This window comes from Mytilus edulis, chromosome 4 (assembly GCF_963676685.1).
Source record: "Mytilus edulis chromosome 4, xbMytEdul2.2, whole genome shotgun sequence".
NCBI lineage: Eukaryota > Metazoa > Mollusca > Bivalvia > Mytilida > Mytilidae > Mytilus > Mytilus edulis.
Window position 1 is genome coordinate 38125858 of NC_092347.1, and position 27634 is coordinate 38153491.

Consider the following 27634-nt stretch of genomic DNA (forward strand, 5'->3'; position numbering starts at 1 on the left):
AATGTATAATAATAATATTTTACAGTCAAAGAATAAAGTCCTTTCACTGAAACAAAATGATGAAATTTCTAAATAAATGAAAAAATATTGTTTTGAAATCTTTGTCTTGTTTATTCTATTATGAAAAATAGAACTGAAAAAATATTTCATATTCTGACTGAATAGTTCACTCTTTTCATGAGGTAAGATTTTCTTTGTTATAGGTTCATTGCAATACTTGTATAGGCAAACAATTTGAATTATATATAACTTTGTGGTGTACATAATAGTATGCTTATAATTGCAAATTTATAATATAAACACTTTTTGTTAAAGTTTTTGCTTTCTTTATTCACAGCTTGCTATGTACAATTATTCAGTCCACTATATAAGAGTGAAGTCAATAAATAATTTCATTCACTAGAATATTCCTGCAATTCTTAGACAAAACATTTTTTCAATCTGTTCTTTAAAGATCTTCCTCTGTACATCTTTATTGAATGGAGAGATTCAAATGAGAAGACAAAGCAAGTTTATTTGGACAACAACATTCTAATATCTTGTTCATTCGTTCCATCTTTCAATTGATAATTACATTGTTGTATTTATATGATCAAGTTCTTGTGCATCAATGATCGTGATGATATGACTCCTTTTTGTTTATAGTCATCATGTTGAAATTTCCTCTTTCAAATAAATGTAGGAAAAAACATGTTCCATTTCAAATTAATAAAAAAGTCGCACTATGGAGAAAAATATCAGCTTTAAGTTTTCCGTTCAGTATTGATCTGTGAATGATGACCATGAAAATCCAGATTTCTGACCTACAAATACACAAACTCAAAAATTATCAGTGAAGAGATCAATAAAATGGCTATTTTATCATGTTTATGATTAATATGATAAACTTTCATTTAAATATTCAAGTACTAAATTACAGAAATCGCTTAAATTTTATAATAGTTTAGTTAAAGTACAGCTTATTTAAACTTATAATAAAAAAATATAGGCCACCGATGAGTTAAATAAGATATTACATTTTTAATGCCAAAAAATGGCTTTTTTGCACCAAAGGGAGATAATTTGGAGCTTTTTCAATGATATATGCATCTTAAAAGTCATCTGGGGCCAAACCGAATTGATTGTTTTGAATGCTTTGGTGTACCATATGATAAAGATATAAATAAATTGAGTTATGAAAAAAAAATATTAAAATTTTTTTCTGAAATTGTTATACCCTAGAGCCTCCTTAAATGTCATTTGATCTCTATTGGAGAAATGTCTCATTGGAAATCAGACTGCTAAGTGTTTCTTATTTTTATATCAACCCAGCCATATTATACCTGTCTAATATCAGGAGCTTGTACATAGTTCAGTGGTTGATGTTGGTTCATACCCGTCATTTTTATTTTTCATAATTTTTTGTTTTTATAAATTAGTCTGGTATATTTGACGTTTGAATTGATGCTCTGTTTCAAATTTGGTTAGTGTTGACTTTTATAGATTACTATAACATGTATAGGGTATGGGTTTTCTCATTACTTACAGGTCATCAATGGCCTCTAATAAGTAATTACAATGCTTACATCCACTAAATTGAACTCTGATGGATAGTTTTCTCTTTCATCATACCACATCTTATTTTAATAAATATTTAATTATTATTCAAGGACAAAATTTTTTATAACAGTGGACTTACCATTTAGGCTTTGGTGACCTCTGTAAATCTTATTTTGTTGATAATTTCTTCTGTTTATAGTTTCCCCTTTATCTTTCATGTTCTTGCCCTACACATAAAAGGGTAAACATCATTTAATGACAAAAATAACTACTACATGTATTACATAATTAGTAGGCAACTGAAAATTTTGTCTTATTTGTATATAACATCAACTTACTCATCATTCTTGCTGTTCAATATCATGAATATTATCATTATTCTATGAATATGAGGTCACAGTAAAATTAACCTTGGCAGGCAGACATCTTTTTTTATATGATACCTTGTAGTCATTCCATACAACAAGTAGACCTATGCTTAAAAAATCTAAGGCCAAAATTAAAATAATGTTTATTTCCCCTCCCCCCACACGGGTCAAAAATAAGCGCCCGGGTCAAAAAATCATTTTCCACAAAAAAATCGAAATTATTTTTGTTCCTGAAAATAATTTGTTTCCATTTTTGGAAAGTGCTTGAAAGCACTTGAAAGCAGAAGGATTGATAATCTAAATAAATACACTCAAATTGAGCACAAACAACTGATAAGTGGCCTGGACTGGACAAGTCAAACCATTCATGTGACCATGCTATGACAATCACATCCAGTTAAAAAAAACTAGAGGCTCTCAAGAGCCTGTGTCGCTCACCTGTTAATGTGTTTACTGATGTCGGCCATCTTCGTTGGTAGGCGGGGTCATTAGACACTTTTTTTTTAAATAGATACCCTAGTATTATGATTGTGGCCAAGTTTGGTTAAATTTGGCCAAGTAGTTTTAGAAATGATTTTTATACAAGTTACAAAAATGACGAAAAGTTGTTCAATATTGACTATAAAGGGCAATAACTCCTTAAGGGGTCCTCTAACAATTTTGATCATGCTGACTTATTTGTAGATCTTACTTTGCTGAACATTATTGCTGTCTACAGTTTATCTCTATCTATAATAGTATTCAAGATAATAACCAAAAACTGCAAAATTTCCTTAAAATAACCATTTCACAGGCAGCAACCCATCAACAGGTTGTCCGATTCGTCTGAAAATTTCAGGGCAGATAGATCTTGACCTGATCAACAATTTTACCCCATGTCAGATTTGCTCTAAATGCTTTGGCTTTTGAGTTATAAGCCAAAAACTGCATTTTACCCCTATGTTCTATTTTTAGCCATGGCGGCCATCTTGGTTGGTTTGACAGGTCACGCCACACATTTTTAAACTAGATACCCCAAGGATGATTGTGGCCAAGTTTGGTAGAATTTGGCCAAGTAGTTTCAGAGGAGAAGATTTTTGTAAAAGTTTACAGACGACGGACGCAGGACGACAGACGACGAACGCCAAGTGATGAGAAAAGCTCACTTGACCTTTCAGGTCAGGTGAGCTAAAAAAACCTGCCTTCCTGGTCTGTTTACAAAGGGTAGACCCGGGGAGGGGAAACAGACATTCTTTTAAATGTGGCCTGATAAAATGACAAAACCAAGAAAACTTATCATTGACCAAAGAACAATAAAATGCGGTCATGGTTTATATATGAATCTGCCATTCAGACATGCACACCTTACAATTGTTTCATATCTACCAAATATAATCTACCTGTAACTTTAAACATATGATAAACTGACAAAACAATGCAGTGTTTCATTGACCAATGAACCATGCATGAAAATGAGGTCAAGTTCATATAAAATATGACAGACAGCTAAGTGCATCTTACAATTATTTCATTCACTAAATAAAGGGGCCTTATTGCTTACAGTATCCGGAAAATTGACCAAACCACAAAAACTAAATATTTTCAAAGTTCCTTATACCCTGCCAATTTGTTATGGTTGTGCCTGTTCCAAGTCAGGATCCGATAATTCAGTGATTGTCGTTTGTTTATGTGTAACATATCTGTTTTTCAATTTTTTTGTACATAAATTAGGTTGTTAGTTTTCAACTTTCAACTTGGCTATCATGTGTAAAATCATACAAGTGTTGGGAAAACAGGAAGTTGTCGAGTGATGAATCTGAAAATGCATCACACGGTATAGCTGACTTATTTAACCCCGAAACCAAATTTCAGAAATCCTTCTATTGTAGTTCCTAAGGAAAATGAGACGAAAAATATTCATCGGACGGACTGACTGATGCAAGGATGGATGGACAGACAGGGGTAAAACAGTATACCCCCCCCTTTTTTTAAAGTGGGGGCATAATTTTAATACGGGGCTATAAAAACCCATGCAAGATGTCAAAACAAAAAGAAGTAACCTAATTCTTACTTGTTAGGGGCTATTTATTTATTGTTGGTTATACATATAACAATACAACATATTAAAGGTCTGTAGAGCTTTTATCCGACATACATATATATGACAAGCACAATACATTTGTACATGAAACATAAAGCTCATCACTGAGATAGTAGTCTCAGATAGAGGGAGGCGGGATCAACCAAACTCCCCTATTCAATCTGAATGCAGGACAGAAAGTCACAGTCAAAAAGTCACACACTGTCACAGGACAAAAAGTCACAATTTAGTTTTGAGATTATTTTTCTTTGAACAAGAAAACACTCTTTTTGTATTTTTCTTGAAGTTTTATGCATGAACATGATGTAGCAACTATAAATTAAAATTTATTAAAAACAAATAAATCAGTGCATTAGGTTTGCGCACATTACCAATACATTTGCGCACAAAAATCATTACGTTTGTGTGCAGCTTTTGATTACATTTGCACGCATTTTTTAACATGTAAATATAAAAAAAAAGATATAGTATGATTGCCTTTTACAGCTGACTATGCGGTATGGGCTTTACCTCGGGCTTTGCTCATTGTTGAAGGCTGTTTGGTGACCTATGGTTGTTAATGTCTGTGTCATTTTGGTCTCTTGTGGACAGTTGTCTCATTGGCAATCATACCATACCTTCTTTATATTGGCTTATGGTTGAAGGCCGTAAAGACCTCTAGTTGTTAATGTCTGTGTCATTTTGGTCTCTTGTGGACAGTTGTCTCATTGGCAATCATACCACATCTTCTTTTTATATTATGAACAATTTCCTAAAATTAAAAATGAATATATGTAATAAAAAGAAGATATTTCAAAATCTTTTTTTCATTTATATTCAATCAATTGTCAACAAATTGTTTGTGACTTTTTGTCCTATTAACTTTGTTACTTTATGCCTGAGTTTGACATTTGTTTGACTTTTTGTCCTGTGACTTTTTGTCGGAATGTCCTGTGACTTTCTGTTTTTGCAGAAGTCCAGGGAGTGTTAAAAAATCACATGTGCAAGTAAGTAAGTAAGTAAGTAAGTAAATTTTATTTAGAGTCGGCATATATATACATTATAACAGAGAAAACATGAGCTCTGGTGAGCTCTTTAACCGACTAAAGTTGAGAGTCAACACTTACACAGGGACTACACAATACTTTTTCAGAATGTCAGCAAAAAAGAATCACTGGTGACAGGGGAGTGTAACCGATGAATTGATCCTGAATCAGATAAGATTTTCCCGGTACGTCTAAACACCGCTCAGGAGGACCTCCTGGGTGCACACATGCAGGGCATACAAAGTGCACTCATGGCAGACCCTATATAGTCGCCGTCGTATCTGCACACATGATGGATGTATATATTCGTTATGGATCGTCATACACTTCTCATTTTAGAGTTAAGGGGGCTCCTGGGTATAAATAATTTTTTTTTTCTAATATAGGATTTCGCTATATTTTTTCATGAATGAACTTTATCATATACTTAAAAGAAAAATGAAATAAAAAAGTGGGGTCACCGTTCATTTAAGCTAAAATCTGCCTCTGGAAGAAGCATACATTTTTGTTAATGTCCTTTTTTTCTGTTGAACTAATAGGAGAAAAAGAGGAAATATCGAAATAAAAAAATAACCTAATATAAGAAATCGCTTAAATTTTACAATTATTTAGTTTATGTACAGCTTATTTGAAAACAATAATAAAAAATATAGGTCACCGATGAGTTAAAAAAGATATTTCAAATTTAAGGCCAAAAAATGGCATTTTTGCACCAAAGGGAGATAATTTGGAGCTTTTTCAATTTTTAAAGTCATCTGGGGCCAAACCAAATCATTTTTTTGGGTTATTTTTTGTACCATATCATAAAGTAACAACTAATAGTGTAATAAATAAAATTTGTAATGAAAAAATAGAGGTTTAATTTTTTGCTAAAATTTTTGTACCCACGAGCCACCTTAAATTTGCAAGCAACCTCTTAAGATTCTAAAATAATAATGCTACTAAAAATATATTATTTCCCCCAATTTTCGCAATTTTTTCGCCATATAAAATATTTAGGCGACTGTGCTTTTAGTGAATATAAACGATGAAGAGGCCTCACGAATAAATATAAATATGAAATATACTGGAACATCGATTAGCATAGATCGAGCAGCAGAGTAAACTTCCACATAAATCTCTAAGTTATTTACGCCGGATAATATAGACTGTGCTCCTGAATAAAGTTGTCAAATACATTAATTTGTGTTTTTTACTTCTACAAGAAATTTGATTCAAATGCTAATTACGCACCATTTGCTGAGCAGAGAATCATTCTAAGCCAGGAACCGTCTATAGATACTAACTGATAACAGTAAGAATAGAAAGTCTCTGTAAAAAGGCAGTCAATACTAACAGAACTGTATTAACTTAATGATACATGTACATCAAGTTCCAGCACCTCACCAAGCACCCTTGCCTTGCATACTGAGATGGCAAACTGATGTGTGTCAGTATTTTAATATAAAACTGCGTAGGTTCATATCGTTTGATTCAACGTTTGTTTGGTTATTTTTTAAGGATCGTTGTAAAATTATATCTAAATCTTTGTTAAAATACGATTTTAAATTGTTCAATTCTTTCTATTTCATAATTTTGTCAAAGTCTACTTTTTAAAGTTTTAAATTTTACAGAAAAAATGAATATTCCAATTTGATTTGAAGAAAATCTTTTTGAACTGTCATGACATGGTGTTGCAAAGCTGATTACAGGTAACTATAACATACAGTAATTTTCCATTACGACAGTGCGTGTATTCTCGGGTGTGTATAACGTATAGTTTTCTAGAGAACATCCTGTCTACGTGTAATACAGATTGATGACATTATACAACATTTCTTTGGTTAAATGTGATAAGGTATCTGTGTCCATTCCCTATTTCAACACCACTAATTTTTCGAAGAAAAAAAATCAAAAAATAATTATATGAAATTAAGAAGAAAAGTAGCAAATATAAACTTCAGTAATTGCGCATTGAGTAAACATAATTCCAATATTGCATGAACAAATCCGTGAGAAAACGATTATATATATGTATGAATAAAGATGTGTTTTAAAAGACCTATTGGCATTATTTCACACTAGGACCTAAGATAACTAGAACTAAGCAATGGTTGATCCAGAAATTTTCATAAGTGGGGACTCATTGACTGCCTTAGAGGGGTCACGTCCAGTCATGCTTCCGTGATTCCCTATATAATCTACCATTTGTTTCCCAAGATTTAGGAGGGGGGCTGGTACACACATATATATATAAATATACCTCTGCGGCGGAGCCAGCCATTTGAAAAGAAGGGGGTCTCAACCCAGGACAAAAGGGGGAGGGGGTGGTTCCAACCATATGTCCCCATTCAAATACATTGATCGTTCAAAAAAAGGGGTGGTTCCAACCCCCGAAACCCTCCCCCTGGATCCGCCACTGATACCTAGTATGCATATAATTAAGAACAGCTTTGAATATATGCATATAAAATAATGGTACGTTTAAAAACCGTTCAGGATCTCCTGGTTGCACACAGGACATTAAGTAACTTAGGACATGTATATATAATAGTAAGAGTTCAGGGTATACATTCGATAACTAACATATTTTATAATTTTGTAATTTTTGTTTTGATAAAATCAGAGACATATAATACATGTATTGAGACATATATAATACATGTGTCTCTGAAAAAATCAAACCATCTTTAAAGAAGTTATTTCAGTTTGAATCGACTGTCTTTTGCATTAGAATTCCAAAACGTTAATGTTATTTACAAATGCCAAAACCTGCAAGAAAGAAACATTTATATTCGGTGATTTTTACACTAAACGTTTTCGTAATTTGTTTTAAAAATATTAAAAAGTACATGTACATCGTTTTTTCAAGATTTGTATAGTAACTGGTTTAATTAAGTCCCCTTGATGAAATTTAAATTGCGAGACGCTAATTAATAAACTATGATCTATCTATCGGCATGCGTCGTTATTTGGGATACGTCACGGATGACCGATGGTCATATTCAATACGATATACCAATCATCATTTGAATTTGGGCAATTGATCTTTAATAATTAGGACTAATTGGTGATGGCAGAGAATAAGTCGCTGGTGATGGTTAAAAACATATAGAAGTAAACTTTGCAAAAAAAAAGGTTTCCTCGGAAAAAATTATGAAAATATATGAATATGCTAAATAATTTTTTTTTCCGAAATAATAATTAAAGACGTTTAGAAATAACAAATTTTCACAGTTGGGAAATTTTCAATTCAAGTTATTTCATTTTGAAAACGTTGAAAAATATAGATCTTAGTACTATTATATGTTAAATGTGGGCCGCTTGGAGATCAACTTGTGAAACCCTGCATAATTAGGGTTTGTCTACTTTCGTCTTTTTATATTACCAAACATTCTATAATCAAGGATTTGTACAAGGCCTTGTTATAATGAATATTATCGCCAATATCACCATAATTAAATAAAGAACAGATACAATATTCGCCTAAAGAGTTTGCCATCTAACAATTCAAAATGAAATGTTGAGTCGAAACTGAGGTACCAAATCTATAAAAAGAATCACTATTTTAGTCGAAATTAAACTGTATATAATATTCTTTTTTTCAAAACTCCTGAAATAATTTAACATTAAGAGAGCTTACATATGCAAATCTGTTTAAAAGTATGTGAGCGTAAATAAAATTCCCCCCCCCCTTTTTCCTTCTATAAAATTTAATTGTAAACGATTTTCGTTCTTAATTTGTGTTTGCTCATTAACTGGGGTTCATGCTGTCAAAAAAAAAATGTCTCCTTGTGTAAAAGTTATTGATAAGAAAAAATTGAAGCTTCCAGAAGAATAACGGTACGTCTAAACACCGCTTGAAGGACCTCCTGATTGCACTCATGACATACGAAGTGCACTCAGGACCCTTTATAGTCATCGCACACAGGATGGATGCATATATTCTTTATACGCTTCTTATTTTAGAGTTAAATTTGGTAGAATTTGTAATTCTTAGAAAATAATAAGGGCACGTGTCACTGATTACACAACTACTGAGCCATGAATTATCCAATCAACAAAATTAATTGGATTATCTTTATTGTTGTTTTATACATTGTGTTGTTAGTACAGTGTGACCATGCGGGAAGTAATATTGTGACGTCTAGAATGAATATCACGATGTTTTAAGATTTCCGTCTTTTATTAAAATTTCGTTCCATAAATTTTTAAGTTTTATTCTTAATTTTATTATCATGTCCTGGACCAGTAATTAATTCTTTGCACGAGTTTGAAAAGGGAAATAATTATAAATGTTCATACTTTAAAAGAATTTATATTAATTAAAGTTTTGTATATGGAATCCGTTCTAAACGGTAAAAGCCGTACTTTTCAAACAATCAAACTCATATACATGTAGTTAGATGTTATTTCTCTTTTTTATCGAACTTGTCCAGGAATTTTATTTTTGAGTTATACGAATATTTTAAGAAATCCGTTTTTATTAAGTTTTTTTTCTCTAATTAAAGTCGTTTTGTCCAGTTTCACAAGCCTGAAACGAATTTCAATGCGAAAATAAATTCTGAAAATGAACTTGTCTCCGTTTTCGTCTCCGTTTTTTGAAAATTATGATATTTTGGGTATAATTATTTCTAAAAAATATGTAAGTTAGATTGTAGTAGCGAGAAATTTTAAAAAAGAAGATGTGGTATGATTGATAATGAGACAACTATCCACAAAAGACCAAAATGACACAAACATTAACAAAGAAAGACTATTTCGAAGACAGTTTATTGACACGAAATCCGTTCAAACCACGACTAAGTCTTCGTGCACAGATTTCCGTTAAGGTTAAACTGAATATTGTACATAATTGTCTTCTCTTGTATAATGGTTTGTTGAGAATAAAGATATACAAATGTAATAAAATTTGATATTCAGTCAACATTGTGTTTGTTTAAAAACTTGATTTAGAGAGAGAGATAGAGAAAAGAATCACACTGAAAAACAAAAATCGAACTTGTTACAGAAAAAAAACGCAACTATAAAATAATTTTCTTTATTCGTGAACTGCAAAACACAACAAATTAATTTACCCGTCATCATGAAAAATAAACTGAAAAAGCACATCGAATGAGATATATGTTTTATTTTTTCTATATGCAAATTCATGTTAAAGGTAAAACTGAACTAAACAATACAATTCCTAAAAAACAATAAAGATAATCCAATCAATTTTGTTGATTGGATAATTCATGGCTCAGTAGTTGTGTAAACAGTGACACGTGCCCTCATTATTTTATAAGAATTAACATATCTATCTAAGTTCGATTCAGGCGCGGATCCAGAGGGGGGAGGGGGGTTCCGGGGGGGGGGGGGGGGGGGGTTTGGAACCCCCCTTTTTTTGGCCGATCAATGCATTTGAATGGGGACATGTAGTTGAACCCCCCCCCCCTTTTTTTGCCCTGGGTTAGGACCCCCCCTTTTTAAAATGGCTGGATCCGCCCCTGCGATTTCAACTTCTACCAAAATTTAACTCTAAAATAAGAAGCGTATAACGAATATTAACATCCATCATGTGTGCAGATATGATTACGGTAATGGGTCCTGAGTGCACTTTGTATGTCCTGAGTGCACTCAGGAGGTCCTGAGCGGTTGTTTAGACGTACCCGAAGAATAAATCATTTCCTGAACCTAAAATACATTTATCTGTAATTAAAGAAAATTCGCCTAAAACATTCTCACATATATTTAAACAATTAATTGTAAAATAATTAATTCAACGTCGGACTTTCTGTCTGTTTACTAATACTTTTCTTGTTCAGTTTAGTTTATACCCATAATAGATGAACGGAAATAAGTACTTTTTTTTGGAAAATTTACAATTAGATGAACGGAATTAAGTACTTTTTAGGAAAATACTCAAATTTTCAAAAACAAAATTCTACACTTTTTACCTGGATGTTTTTCTCTGTCTCGAAGCCGCAACCTTTGACCCCGTATCAAACGTAGCGACCAACACCTCACATGACGTATTCTCGATGTTGAGGTATTGACAATATACAATCACATTTATCAATATACAGCAAGTAAGTAATTTGGTGTTGAATGCCAGTAGATCAGAATTTGTTAATTGAACTTTACCTGTTTAAGGGGCACTAGCTGCCAAATTCATGTTCTTCATCGATTTTAATAAAATTCACATAACGTGTATATATAGTGTTGAATTGTTTATTAAAATGTTGCGCACAATCTTGGCTGATATGCATAAAACCATTATATTTCATGACACTGCATGAAAAAGAAATTGACTTATCGCATAATACCAGAACCAGAGACATATATATTGTATCTAATATCTCTGCCAGAACTAAAAAATAAACTACAGTAAGTCCACATACACATAAGAGGGTATGGATGTTAATTAACAGAATAGAGAACAAAGGACAAAGAAAAAAAAGGAATAAAGAATAGTGAAAGAAAGAGAATAATGGAAAAAAGTGTAAGTTATTAAAAATATAACTAAAACAAGAATGTGTCCCCAGTACACGGATGCCCCACTCGCACTATCATTTTCTATGTTCAGTGGACCGTGAAATTGGGGTAAGAACTCTAATTTGACATTAAAATTAGAAAGATCATACCATAAGGAACATATATACTAAGTTTCAGGTTGATTGGACTTCAACTTCATCAAAAACTACCTCGACCAAAAACTTTAACCTGAAACAGGACGAACGAACAGACCAGAAAACATAATGCCCCTCTACTATCGTAGGTGGGGCATAAAAAGAAGACAGAAAAAAAGACACCCCTCCGAGACGAGCCTTACATGCACTGTTATTACCCAAGGTTAATTTTACGGCGGCTCATTTTATTTTGGCTTAGAAATAAACATAATTGACAAGTTTCCTTCCCCTGCATTCTCGATCCCACATGTAAATAGCACGGTGATTTCAAAAAGAAATTGATACATCATTACAACACTTGCCGTCAGTATTTGAATATATTGATAAAGAAGGTATAGAAGATTAATGCACGCACACTATTATCCACCACTGGCCTAAATAGTTAGTCCGCAAACAACGAGGGTCATAAAAACCCAGCACTTTGAACACAGCCACCGGCATGGTGTGAATCTGAAAGCTTCCCACTATCCATTTCTACCCATAGAAAACTTTTGCCTTTCATTTATCAAAAATGAAATATGTTGATATTAATGGTATAAGAATTATTGGGGAATTCAAACCATTCCTATTGTAAGTGATAAAACTAAATTTATATCAGGGTGATTGAAATGAGGAAAAAAAAGGGGGAATCAGGAGTTCAGGGCCCCCTGTTTGGGAAAAGAATTGGTTGATTATATATGGAATCACTGAGTCATGGCAGGAGCAGACCCCTCTTAGGCAGTCGGTGGGCCCCACTTATGAAAAATTCTGGATCCACCACTGTGGTCAGGGTGGTCTTCAGTTGTATTATCTTTTTAAAAAAAAATTACACCTGTATAGTGTATATTCTTTAGTGTAAATCAAGGGAAAATACTGTGAACTATCTGTGCATTGGGGCTTATTAAAAGGTATTTCGGGGGGAAGAAAGAAGGGAGGGTGAGTCCATGGGAGGTAATCCCCACCCCTTTCAATTTGAGAATATGCTATTATCTTGTAAACGGTCCAGATCCCCATCCCTAAACCATATATATTCTTGAATGGGACGATAAAACAAATCAAATGAAATTAAAAGGAGGTCTTTGGGGGTTACCCCACTCTGTTCAATTTGAGAATGTGCTATTATCTTGTGAACGATCCAGACCCCCACCCCTAAACCATATATATTCTTGTCGGGGACAATAAAATTAATAATGAAATAAAATAAAAGTCCCACCCCCTCTAGTTTGAAAACTTGTAAACGGTCAAGATCCCCACCCCTAAACCATATTTATATATTCTTGTATAGAACAATAAAACAAATCAAAGGAAATATAGGGAGAGTCCATGGGGTTCACCCCCACCCCCACATGTTTGAGAAACTTTTAAATGGTTGAGATCCCCTGTCATCCAGTGGTTAGGTGAAAAAATTTCAGGATCCCTGATCCCCACCGTCAAACCATATATATTCTTGTATGAGACAATAAAACAAATCAAATGAATATAGGATCATCCCCTTTGTCTTGGGTTGGGAACCCCCCTTTTTAAAATGGCTGGATCCGCCCCGGCATACCATCTAGCTAGCTATAAAGGCTTTAAAAATATGAAATCAAACAAGGAAATTAACAGTGTAGGCAACTGTTTTGAATTTAAAAAAAAGTCTTTTACATATATATAACAATGTTAAATTTTTTGTGCATTTATTTTTGCTTATCGTATTTTCAATAATAGACAAAATTGCATGATTGAATATTGTTATTTGAGAAAAATCAGCACACATGATATAAAATGGGAAGTGGAAACTGGGAATTTGACAAAGAGACAACAACCCAATCAAAGAGCAGACAACGGCCGAAGGTCACCTATGGGTCTTCAATGCAGTGAGAAAAATTCGGCACTGGTCTTCAGCTCATAAATATGTATCAGAAATGAAAACGAGATACAGCTTTCAGTTGTATTAATAAAAACCTCACAATAAGTTCTGAATATCAGAATATACAGTATTGCAAGATTCTCTGAAAATGTACACATAGAGCTGAAAAACTGTCAGTGACTGTAAAATTAATCATGCTTACATTAAAGTCCATGGAATCCATCTTAATATGCATACTCTCGTAAAAATATATTTGATTTGATTTTCGTACAAAGGAATATAAGTATGCAATAGACATCAAGTTTTCAAAAATAAGAGTATCTATGCCATTAATTTACGACAAGATCTTAATCAAGTAATAATTTCGGTTTGTTTAAATATTTCGGAGGTTAGTATGACCTCCTCTTTGGTGATGATGTTTTCGTTTTAAAGTTGGGAAAATTGTTTGTACATGTACCAACAAAAATAAAACACAAAATCAATCTAGAATTATGTTTTTATCATTTTTTTATGTTTAGGTTGTCAGCAAGATGAAAAGGACAAGTATGCAGTTCAAAATTCAAAATGTGGATAAGTTGAGGTTCTAGGTCTTACCTTTGCAGATTTTCATATTTTGCATGAATGAATTCAAAGGTTATATGATGGACAGCAGAGAAAGAAAAAAACAACTTTTCAATTATCCTGCTCCTGGATAAATGTAAAACATCTTGTTTTTCGGTAAGTTTTATGCTCTGTTTTGATAGTGTTAGTGCATTCATCTTTCCAGTCTTTCCTCTAAATTGTAAGTTTTTGGTGAGTGTTCACCATGAATTTCAGTAAGTAACTTGTGGATTTACATGTATATACTCAAAATTTAGTACTAATATTAATGGGATTTTAGCATGACATCCTGCCAAATGCTTGTTAATCATGTTTATGTTCCAGAACAAACAAGTATTTGGACTGTACGCATACAGTCTGCCCAATTTTAAGAAGTTGGTCAAGTTTATTACAAACAAATGTACAGTACAGATCAACATAACTGAAATCTTTAATAGATTAATACAAAAAGTTTAATTGCAGTTAAAATAAAAACACAGGTTTGGTTGAGCTGGTACCAGACAGTACAAGTATACTTAAATGGTCTGACTGTACACATATGGTGGGACTGTAAGTTCTGGACCATAAAAGTAAGATCCGAATACTGATATGGTCTGGAACATTTATACATGTCTTAAAATTAATATCAAACACATTGGTGTTTTTGAACTTGGTAATAAGTTATGTGATAGAACTATAATGTTTTGGGATATCAAAATCAAAAATATCCCATTTTTACTTTTAATAAAGAAGAAGATTATTGATGTATGTTTAAATGTATATTAAAATGAGACAGCAAGCCAACAACACAAAAAAAAAAGGATAAAACATACATATTTTGTTTGTATCAATGTTATAATTTCCAATATGTTCAAGGTATTTTTTCATTGAAATAAAACACAAATTGAAATCTGTCTGAACTTCAAAAGCTTAAAGAAATATTGTTTCTGTTGTCTGCATTTTGTATAATATATTGCAAATTCTTGTGAATAATGGAAAGTTATTATAGTTGTCTAAAGTTTTAACTTTTAACATTGATCTTTATACTGTAAAATTCATAAATTATTGCGTGCATTTATTATTGCGATTCTGTCATTTTATGCGATTTTAAATTTTACGATTTTGAAAAATCCTGTTTAATCCATATAAAATATTTCATAATACGAGTTTAAATTATTGAGTTTACAACTCTTTTGCATTTTTCGCAATAAAAAAAAACTTGCATTAATTCTGAATTTACAGTATATATATATATTATGTATATAACTTGGGAAAATACCCAAATTTTATAAAGAAGAATAAATTAATTGATTGTTATATGGTATTAGAATAGGAAGATGTGGTATATTGCTAATTTGACAACCCTCCATCAGAGACCAAAGGATGTAGGCCGTTAGCAACTGATGACACTGGACAACCTTTAACAATCAGTAAAATCCATACCGCATAGCTATTTTTATTGAAAATCATATTATTGCTACATGTATGAAAACAATTTTGTATAATCCATTACTTTAGATTTTATTGGTTCTTTTTCAGAAGGATTGAAATTCACCACCTAAAATAAATGGAGAAAACATAGAAACAAGACCAGAATAAATTCAAAGAAAAAAGTTGGATCAGTTATTATTTTCATCACTCAGTCAATGATTTGAAGTTCTTTTAAATTCAAAAAAATATTGAAACCACAATAATGTCAAAGTTCTGTGCTGAATGTCCAAAAAGTGGACTATACCATCAAACAATGCTGGATGATAAGAAACTATTAATGTTTTGTGTTGAGGGATATTGTGAAAAAAATAGATTTACTTAAATAGCTACTAGTATGTTAAGCCTAACAATAGAGTTTTTATTGATTTCAAATGGCAAATAATTGTGTTTCAAGAAAGTATTCTATAATTCATGAATAAACATATATTGATACTTACATTATCTGCTTTGTTGTTTAAAAGTTTAGTTTTGAACAGTTAAAGAACAATATGCTAAATTAACATTTCCCAAGAAAAAAAGATATTCAATTAAAAAGATTCATCTTATAATAATTTACTACCAAATAGAATACATTGTAACATACACATTACTGTTTATTCATATCTATATATTTACAATTAGAATCCCATAGGATTTTAATTTGTCCCATGGGATATTAAAAATCCCATGGGATAATAAAAATCCCATGGGATTTTTTTTGTCCCATGGGACAACAAATATCCCATGGGACTACAATAATCCCATGGGATAAAAAAAAATCCCATGGGATTTAACCAAAATCCCATGGGATAATGGTAAATCCCATGGGATTTTGCCCTGTCCCATGGGATATTGAAAATCCCATGTTTTTATAATTCAAATTGCAAAATAAATATGAAAGTAACTGTAGAAAACCAATGAAATTATTGAATCCCATGTAATTCTGCACATTTTGGTTATATACATGATATTGTAGCTCTTGTTTGAGGCGGCGGCGGATTTGCAAATGAGTGTTTTGCAAATTAAAAGTGTCCAGTGTTAAACGTTTATACTGTTGCTTTGTAGATTACACTAGAGCTTTTGATAGTGTCACACATTACAAATTGTGGCAAAGATTAGTCAGATGTGGAGTAACTGGTAGACTTTTAAATGTCATTAAATCTATGTATAGCAAATTAAAAACCTGTGTAAAACTTAATGGAAAATTTTCTGAATTTTTTGAATGTACAGTTGGTCTAATGCAAGGGGAATCCTTATCTCCTCTGTTGTACTCATTATATGTCAATGATATGGAGATAGAACTTATTACACAAAATTGTAAATCATATGAACTTAAAATGTTAAATTTGTATTTGTTAATGTACGCTGACGATATGGTTTTATTTAGTGAAAGTATTACTGATCTACAAAAGATGATCGATGCTGTAAATGTTTATTCAAATAAGTATGATTTGTACATAAATTTTTCAAAAACCAAAATTGTAATTTTTAGAAACAGAGGGAAAATTAGACCAGAAGAGCAATGGTATATTAATGGAAAGGCTATTGATGTATGTAACGAGTTCATGTATTTGGGAATTTTATTTTATTATACTGGTAACTTTGCAAATACTCAAAAGAAACTATCAGAACAGGGTAAAAAGGCTGTGTTTAGTATATTCAATAAAATACATGATGATTATTATAATCCTGAAACTTTGTTGTCATTATTTGATACTTATGTAGCAAGTATACTGAATTATTGCTCGGAAATATGGGGATTTCATATGGCACCAAATATTGAAAAAGTTCATTTGTATTTTTTAAAACGTATTCTTAAAGTCAAAATGAGTGCTGTAACTAATATGGTTTATTGTGAATTAGGTAGATTGCCAATGTACATTGAAAGGCAGTATAGAATGGTCAAATATTGGATTAAGATTTTGAGTACAGAAAATTGTATATTAAAGAATAGCTATGATGAGATGTATGACATAAGTTTTATTAAAAAGAACGATAAACACAACTGGTGTTGTAAAATTAGAGATATTTTGTTAAGATATGGATTTAATTATGTTTGGTTGAACCAAAGTGTAGATTGTAAAGATATTTTTCTATCGCAATTAAAAGAAAGAATGCTTGGTGCATTCATTAGTGAAGCAACTATGTTTTTTGAGAATTCAAATAAATGTCATTTGTATAGATACATGTATTGTACACACACATTGCAATTTTATTTAGATAGACCTGTAAATTATATATACAAACCATACATTTGTAAATATCGTATATCAGCTCATATATTAAGTATAGAAACAGGTAGATATTATAATGTTGATAAAAATAATAGACTATGTACAAATTGTAATACTAGCTCTATTGAAGATGAATACCATTTTATACTTGAATGTAAAAAATATAGTCAGATTCGAGAAAAGTATATAAAAAAGTATTATTGGAGAAATCCTTCTACATTCAAACTTATCCAGTTGTTATCTGTCAGAAATATTAAAGAATTGAATAACTTAGGTATATTTCTAAAATCTGCTGAAAAACTTAGAATTTAATTGCAGTAAATAATATTTTTGTTCTCACTTTATTTAAGTATCATATCATTCTCCGCTCGTATTTTGTATTTTGTATTATGTATTATGTATTATATGTTCTTTCATGCACACCTTATATTTATATTTACTATATATCTCTTGTGAAATTCTTATATTGGTGTAAAATTGTGTATATGTATCCTATAAGCTGTATTGCTTTCGGAATAAAGTATTATTATTATGGTCGGGTTGTTGTCTCTTTGGCACATTCCCCATTTCCATTCTCAATTTTATTATAAGTTAAAAAATAAACTGAAAACGCAATGGCAAAAAAAAAAAAAAAAAGACCAAAAAGACAAACATCAGTATACAAACCACAACATAGAAAACTAAGAATGAGGAACATTAACAGCGTCAGAAAGTGGGGGCGTTCTCACCCCCCCCCCCCCCCCCCGAGTTCTCATGTGCTCTGGAAAGGTGAAAATGTTGCTTATGCTAGCAACAATTTAAACCCGTTGACAAGTCCAATTCGGTAGGTTGGCTTTTATTTTTTGTCCAAGTTAGTGGTCGTCGTGTTTGCAGCTGTGTTATGCGGGTTCTATATGTTATATGGTCTGTATTGTCTCATATGATAATGTGGCATAAATCAAACGGTAAATCAATCAATGATATTTATGGACATATGGTCTTTATAAAAAAAATAAAAACAGGAGATTTTTGAGAAAGTAAAACTGGTTGTAAAATTTTTTATGATTGTATTTAACTGTTTTTACTGTCGTTGTTTGAACGTCTGTTCATCACATCCGAGGAGTCAGTTGTGGGTAGGTGACTGGTTTCGTCTGCTTTTTAGTAATTTCTGATATCATTAATAGGTATCACCAGCCCAGTAGACATGAATATCAATAATGTGGTCATTTTTATAAATTTCCTGTTTACAAAACTTTGAATTTTTCGAAAAACTAAGGATTTTCTTATCCCAGGCATAGATTACCTTAGCCGTATTTGGCACAACTTTTAGGAATTTTGGATGCTCAATGCTCTTCATCTTTGTTCTTGTTTGGCTTTATAAATATTTTGATATGAGCGTCACTGATGAGTCTTATGTAGACGAAACGCGCGTATGGCGTACTAAACTATAATCCTGGTACCTTTGATAACTAATTATATACATTGGGCGTTTCACACGTCAAAAATTGAAAGTGTGTATGTTCAGAGCGCATGTCTCTAGTTGTACCAGGTATGCATAAAACTAAGAAATTCACAAACTTTTGAAATCATGAAATGGCATGTATCTATTCATGATAGGTACATAAGAAACTGGAAAATTGATTAATTATAACTAGACATTTCTTCGTCATGTGACGACAAATTTCAAAAAGGTCATTAACTACATGTACATGCAGAATGTTTGAAATCACTCGTTTTTTTTTTTAAAGTACCTCATCAATTTATGAATATTTTTACCATATACATTGAAAGAAATTGAATTTTACATAAAAATATATTTTCTCTTTTTCATTATTCTATTAATGTATTTGTTCATCCTAAGTTTTTTGTTGACAGTTTGCCGAAACGTGTACAATAAGTGCATTTAATTACCCAAATGTATTTACACAGTGTATTTAATTTAGTACTCTTAATATTTAAACGGTAGGTGGCAATACTCAATGGAAATGAATCATTTTAAAGGGCAAACTTTCAATTCGCTTAGTCCTTAATTGATATCTCATAAAAGCAAAATTGTTTAGTGCATAAACATTTATTTTCAGTTCTATGCCGCGATAATGACTATCATTTTCTTTTATAAGTTCAAAGATATATTGAAGTTTATTAATTATCACTAGTGAATAAAATTGCGGCACAGGACTTTCGTGAATACATGTACATGGTGAAAAAATCATACCTGAATTTTCTCAAATATATTGATTTTATTATTTTTTGCTTAAAGGGGGAATGGCTAGGAGATACAAAATAAATAAAATATATTATTTTTATCAATCATTACTGAAGGTGAAATAGTGAAATAAAAATTCGGTTTTAAAAGCAAGTAGGTTCAATTATGTAAAGATTAGATACGAAATATCGCTGGTGAATTATTCACTTGGAAGTGACGTGAATAATTTGCCCTTATTGAATCCGTATTCATATAAACTTATATTAAACCCCTTAGTTAGAGATGGGCTACGCATGAATTATTCGTAATCAGTTATTAAAATGAAAAAAAGGTCAACATTGAAATGAAACAATATAATATTTAATATGAAATCAAACAGACCTAGAAAAATCCTATTGCACGAGCTCGCTACTTATCTATTTATTTCTATATTTATGTTTATATCCAGCGATATGACCGCCGGCAGTATTCAGGGGTCACGACGGTTCGAGACACCAAATGTTGATACTTATTATCGATCCTATGCATTGTAAATTGTTTATTTTAGACTTTTTATCAATTTGATATACGTTTTAATATGTTATAAATCATATATAAAAATTTGAGTCAATTCTGTGAACATGAGTTGACAGCAAGTGTCCCTTTAATATCCGGTTGCAATATTTTAATCGCTTACAGAACGATGTATTCATAGAAAAATAAGATATTTCCTAATATCCATCAATTTGGCGATGACATTTTTAAGTGTGTCTTTTTTATTGGTGATAAACGTCCAGTACATTTTCATCACAATGTATCATGATTAATTCTGCAGTTTACATATACACATTTGGCTATGAGATTTTTTCGACTGTTACAAATAGAACAACCAAATTTTCAACAAAAGGATTGCTGTAAAGCACCCTTTCCCTTTACTGAATCTTATAGCACATAATATTTATATCAAAAACTAGAAGATTTGTAGCATCGAATGAAAAGCAACAAAACAGCTGTGCATACATGTAATTAATCACTGAAGAGTAAGTTTTAGATCAACCAAAAATGCTGCCAAAAAATGATAAAAATATCGTTTAATTCATAGAATTTAAGTACCTACAACACACGACTTTCTACTAGTGCTATACAGATTTGACAATAAATTATAAAAATGTGCAATGTAATCCATTTTCAGTAGATAGCATATACATGTTTATCAATTATAATTTTAAATATCTGTATATACTGTAGCTTTCCAAAGGTATGAAAACTGAAATACAGTAACTAATAAATTACAGTTAAGACATGAAAATCTTATCCAAATATTTAATCAACTATACCTTGTCGTACTTGTTACATGAAGGTTGTAGAACTATAACATTGAATCAATATAAGTCAAATATAGAAATAACCAAAACTTCACATTTGGAAGAAAAAAATGACTAAGGCCAAATATACACGATTTTATTTTCCTGGTGACCTCGACCTATATCTTTAAAATATTAATTCAATTAAAAATGTCATCATCACAAATGTTTATCATTCCAAGTTAAATATGTTTATGTTTCTTATTTATTTAAATTCGGTTTTTAAAATTTATTCTAGATCTAGTTTTGTTATCTATAACGGGTTCGAAACGAAACAACCCAGAGATCTATCAAGTAAATAGATAAAGCCAAAGAAAAAAATGTTGGCATATCCTAAGAAGTTATTGATTTGCTTGTTAAATATGCATGTACATATTTATTAATTCATCAAATATTCCTTGTAATGTTTTCTTTTCGTGATTAATGTTGAGCGTTTTCTAGGTGTATGATCATGACTATAGTTACTAATTACCAAGAAATTCTCAGGCATATTCACAAAGGCGTAACTGCTGCTAGATATATACATTTGATTGTTAGAGAGATTCACATATCAAATGTAACTACAAATGAGAACAAGACCAATACCGGGTCCGGACCTGCTTTATTGCATGCAAATCATGTATACTGGAGCATGTAAAAAAATCACAAAAATTCTGAACTCAAAAGCCCAACACATCAAAGAAATGTGGTCGTTCCTTTCATTGAAGCCAAACGAACTTTGACAAAAATGTTCCATGTACAATAAGTGATGTAAAATTCCAAACTATCGGCAAGCTTGAAGTGGACGCTCGGCAGAGGTTACATTTGTCTACACGATACAACTAAACATTATAAAGCTAGACCATTTATACAATCATTCCCTTCCATATATAGAAGGCAAGAAAAGTTTGACGAATCAAATTTTTCGTTCCAAAGTCTGACGGACGGGCGAAGGGAGTCAAGATGCTTCTAGAACAGTTTGGTGTGGTAAATTTAAAGAGCTAGATATAGAATGATACAGATTGATAGTACTACATTTATAAGTGCAATCAAACTTACATGTAAAGCAAGGTTATATATCCTCGATATCATCAGAACAGAAGTTAATTAACTAGTACTTCTTCGGTACTGGCATGATTTAAATGGTATTTGTATTAAAACTAAGATTGTAACTACCTAAAACATAGTTGACACTATTAGACGATGTTAACTGTTCTCTAATTGAAGGTTCTGTTGTGTTGGTTTTGATGCATCTTAAGCACCACAAGATATTTTTTCTTTCCGAACATGTTTTATTTCTAAAGCAGTGTATTTGATAAGGGACAACTTTTGTAAATTTATGAATGCAATATCTTTTATAGTATTTAAAATAAAACTTACTACCCCATTTTGATTACATATAGAACACATCTTTCGTAATACCTATAGAATTATGATTTGATTGACCGATACTGCCCAACGTCTGACGCCAAAAAATACACAGTCAGAAATAAGTATAAGATTGACACAAGTGCAAGTAATACATTCGAATTAGTCATGTAAACAAGAGGCTGTCACAACGACAGCAAACCGGATTTATTAACATTTATTTGTGTCCTGGAAATATCACAAGAACCATTACTGATGAATGGTGAAAGTGAAAATCGTCATTATTGAACTTGACCTCTATTTTGTCATCAGTAACAACATATAAAATTTTAAAAGCTTTGGTTAAATAGTTCATGAGAAAATGCACGGACACGACTGGAAACACCATTTTTCAATCTTTCAAGAACCATAACTCCTGAACGGTAAAAGTCAAAATCGTCATTATTGAACTTGACCTCTATTTTGTCATCAGTAACAACATATTAAAATTAGTGAAGCTTTGGTAGAACAGTCCATGCGTAAATGCACGAACACGACTGGAAACTCCATTTTTCAATCTTTCAAGAACCATAACTCCTGAACGATCGTCATTATTGAACTTGACCTCCATTTTGTCATCAGTAACAACATATTAAAATTTGGGAAGCTTTGGTAGAACAGTTCATGAGTAAATTCAAGGACACGACTGGAAACTCCATTTTTCAATCTTTCAAGAACCATAACTCCTGAACGGTAAAAGTCAAAATCGCCATTATTGAACTTGACCTTCATTTAGTTGTCAGTAACAACATATTAAAATTTTAAAAGCTTTGGTTGAACGGTTCATGTGTTAATGCACGGACAACATTTGATTGCCGCCCGCCCGCCCGCCCGCCGTACATCCCCAATTCAATAACCGACATTTTTGTCACAAAAATCCGGTTAAAAACAAAATTGAAATATTGATTTACAAATGATACTTCCAAACTGAAGCGAGTTTTAAACATTTACAAATGTATATAACCAATTTTGATCAAGGAACCAGTGTCTTAGTATTTGCATTCATTCATTTATATAACAAATGTTGACCCAGGAACCAGTGGTAGTATTTGAATTAGATTGAACTTATTGATGCATTTTGACTGTAAAATTAATTTTCAGATTATGTAATGCATTAACCATAAGATTGCAACTATTCCAAGCAACAAATAATGACATCAAAAGTAATCACATGCTCCCCTGTTTAGGTAAATTTGGTTTTGCTGCGCACGAAAGTTTTGTGTATTGAGCCCCTCCCCTACTTTCTCATGCATAATTAAAACATATCAAATGTACGGGAACCAATATTATGTGCTTGATTATTAAAAAGAAAAGAAATGAACAAGCTTACCACAGATTTCTAGAATGACTCCATGCAGTTCAATCAAATAAATCCAATATGAGCCGGAGAAAATAAATGATGTCCAGTTGGTTTAGAATTCTTAAAACAACTAACTACGACCTTCTAGCTTTAGACTCGAACGACATTAAGTCGTTTGATCAATTGCATGATATTAATCCATGTAACCGTCAATTTTAATACATATAAGACGAAGACATGTATTCTATTTAGCAAAAAAACACAAGACATAGAAAAGATATGTAAAATCAGAACAATAAAGAGTATTTAAAGTTTAAGAATGGTCATGTGCTGTGTCATTTTAAAGTTAGATAGTATCACAACTTCTATTCATGCTTATCAAAAGAGGATCAGGTCTTTTGTGATTTGATTCCAATTGAAGAACTATATGTACCTTGTGTTTACTCGGATTGCGATATTTGATATAATATACAAGGCATATTGAACAATATTATATCTTCTTTATTAAAAATCTGCAAATTTGGACATCTAATATTTCATACGTTTTGATCCATTTTCTCATTCTTGTCATGATTTTAATTAGGTTATTGAGTTACTGGGAAAATATGCCATTATTTCTCCTTGTCAAATCTGTTTAATGCAAATAATGAAAAAAAGAAGATGAGGGTTACAAATCTTCGAGGTATCATCATCACGATAGAACAAACTTGATGATGCAACGCTACGATTATCTTTTATTCTTTTTGTTTGTATTTGTTATGCTTTGAAAAATCGGCAAAGACTGATTTAATTACAAAGTTCACTTTTTGGAGATATGGTTAATGAATTTCAACTTTGATATTATAAATATCACAGAGACCACAACTTGGTTCTTCAATGGGTCCATTTCATTTAAAATCCCTAATGTTTGGTATACACATATCTTTATGATTGTAAATTATAGGCTCCAAAGTCAGCACATGTTGGGGAATTTGTAGAAATACAATGACTTTGTTCTTATTTTTTAATAGTAAAAGCTTTAAAAAAAAATATTAGCTGCAAACTACGATCTAACATGGAGGTACCAATGTTTAGAATTCAGAGAAACATAAAAAAAACCAAAACACTCTGGATTAGGGATGGCGACCAGAGCTAATTATGCTAAAATCTGTCCTAAATTTAAGAAAAAAATGGACCAAAACTGTCTTCACAAAACAACTAGTACAAGTAAAGGGGTCATAACTTGATAATGTATAAGAAAAATTAAGTCTATAAAAATTTTGTTATATCACAGCTATAATATCTATGTGACATTGAAGCAATGCGTAAACTGTTAGCATGACTTTTGTTCCTATCCATGACTGATAAAATGCAAGAAAGAAAAACGCAGCGTACATGTAAGTGTTGTCCCTTTTAGATATTGGTATTTTATGAATTTTGTCTCATTAACATTAATTTATATCCTTCCTTTGAATAAAGCCTTATATCCTCAAAAATGGAAGACCGTCTTTAGATGAGATTGTATTTTGATTTTTGGTGTTTTAACGCCACTTTTAAGCACCGCATTTAGCCGGGCTATTTCGTGGCGGCCAGTTTTTATTTGTGAAGGAAGCAGGAGTGCCCAGAGAAAATCACCGACCTTCGAAAGGAAAACTGACAGTCGTAGTCAATTAAGATCGGAGTCGAGTGCACCCACACGAAAAGCAACGACGGAAATTTGCATGCAAAATGAAAATAAATAAATGATTAATTAATTATTGTCGCTTTATTTTGGTGACCTTCATCAAGAAAGTTCATACCCGGAAGAAGCCTGTATAAGTGCCTGAATATAAATGAGAAGCTATCTTACTACAAAGGGTCTCATGAAAAGGCAAAATTCATTTTAGTCAAGTCAGCCTTATCTGATGAAAATTTTAAGGTTTATGTACCCTTCTGTAGCCATTTTTGTACGAACTTTTCAAACTTTAATTGTATCAAAACTACAGATATTATGAATAATAGAGATATGCCATTTTGTACATATTCCAAGGGGAAACATGATGCAAAGCATTATTTTTTACTGTTCCATTGCATTTAATAGAAAAAGAGGACTTTGTGGCAAATAAATCAAGATTTTTATAGAAAATCCACAGCTTTTATCCTTGTACTCTCATATTTGGCAATTTGATGACTGATAGATATAGCATTATTGCATGCAGTGCTAGCATAGATTTCCTTAAAACAAGTTTATAAATGTAGTTATTGGTTAAGACAAGTATAAATATGGCCAAAATCAAGTACACCTTTTAGGGTGCGCTCGACTTTAGTGACTCAGCACGAGGTGTTTTGGAATTTACAGGTTACTTAGAACTTTTTGTAAAAAATAAACACTATCACATCATAGAAAATCAAGTGAGTAATTTATGTTTCAAATTTTATAACAAAAATCTCTGTATTAAAGGCTGTGGATTTTCGATAAAAATCTTGATTTATTTGCCACAAAGTCCTCTTTTTCTATCAAATGCAATGAAACAGTAAAAAATAATGCTTTGGATCAAGTTTCCCCTTGGAACATGTACTAAATGGCCTATCTCTATTATTTATTATATCTTTAGTTTTGATACAATTGAGGTTTGAAAAATTCGTACAAAAATGGCTACAGAAGGGTACATAAACCTTAATATATTTTTAAGTTATCTAGAAGATAAGCATGCCTTACATGTAAATAGTTACGTTCAAAAATATGGTGTGACTCTAATGAGACGAAAACCTTATCAAACAGACATGTTTAATTTGGGACAACAATGATCAAATTATATATTTTTATTGTTCTTGGTTTGTCTCCATTAGCTTCTTTTTATATTCAGTCGGAATACCAAATGATAAATAGAAATTAAACATGTCTTGGCACAGTCTAACAAGAATTCTTCTTGTTCAATTTAATTTCGATTCAATAACATGTAGAGACTTTATAATTAGGTGTCAAACAATCAAAACACCAAATAAATTAGAAAGAATAAACATGTAATCTCAAATAAATTGTATATTTTATGAAGTATTTGAATTTAAAGTCCATGATTAAGAGGTCTTTAACGAAGAAAATCAAATACATGTACCATATGACGCCCTTTTACATATACAACTTATAAAAATGCTTATTTTTCGGTGGTACTTGTGATAGAAATAATGGCACTTGCTTGCCCCATGATTTGGAATATCCAAATTATAATATTTTTGCTCGAATAAGTAAAGGCAACAGTAGTATACTGCTGTTTGAAAGTCATAAATCGATTGAGAGAAAACAAATCCGGGTTACAAACTAAAACCGCGGGAAAACATCAATTATAAGAGGAAAACAACGGAACAACAGAAACACTGAAGTGCAAAAAAAAAAAAAAAAACGACAATGCAACACACACAGAAATGAACTTTAAGATAATGTAATAACTGCCCTTTTCCTGACTTGGTACAGAACATTAAAAAAAATAGTGGGTTGAACTTTTTTATGGCCAGGCAAACCTCGCGCTTGTATAACAATGTTAAATATAACTTGAACTAAAATGACAATATTACATGACGGGACTACAGTACAAAAAATGCTAAACATTCAGGATAGAGAAATACACAAATAAACCATATATTATAATAGTTCATTTCGACATGCTAATAGTTATCAAAGATACCAGGTT

The 27634-nt window shown here is 31.6% G+C and overlaps 1 protein-coding gene and 2 long non-coding RNA genes across 3 annotated transcripts in view; 1 reads left to right on the forward strand and 2 right to left on the reverse strand.

The window, feature by feature from the left end:
- Positions 1-24186, reverse strand: part of LOC139521845 (uncharacterized) — a 29867-nt gene extending 5681 nt beyond the window's left edge. Inside the window, exon 1 of the mRNA XM_071315501.1 lies at positions 24018-24186. The gene's annotated coding sequence lies outside the window, so the exon portion shown is untranslated. The remainder of the gene's footprint in view (positions 1-24017) is intronic.
- On the reverse strand, positions 88-5347 carry LOC139519646 (uncharacterized). Its single transcript, XR_011663639.1, has 3 exons — positions 5094-5347; positions 1679-1766; positions 88-803 (listed from the first exon to the last, which is right to left on the reverse strand). It is a non-coding gene; the product is annotated as an uncharacterized lncRNA (long non-coding RNA).
- LOC139521846 (uncharacterized) lies at positions 11737-15998 on the forward strand. Its single transcript, XR_011664078.1, has 3 exons — positions 11737-11994; positions 14009-14207; positions 15609-15998. It is a non-coding gene; the product is annotated as an uncharacterized lncRNA (long non-coding RNA).
- Positions 24187-27634: the final 3448 nt, after the last annotated feature.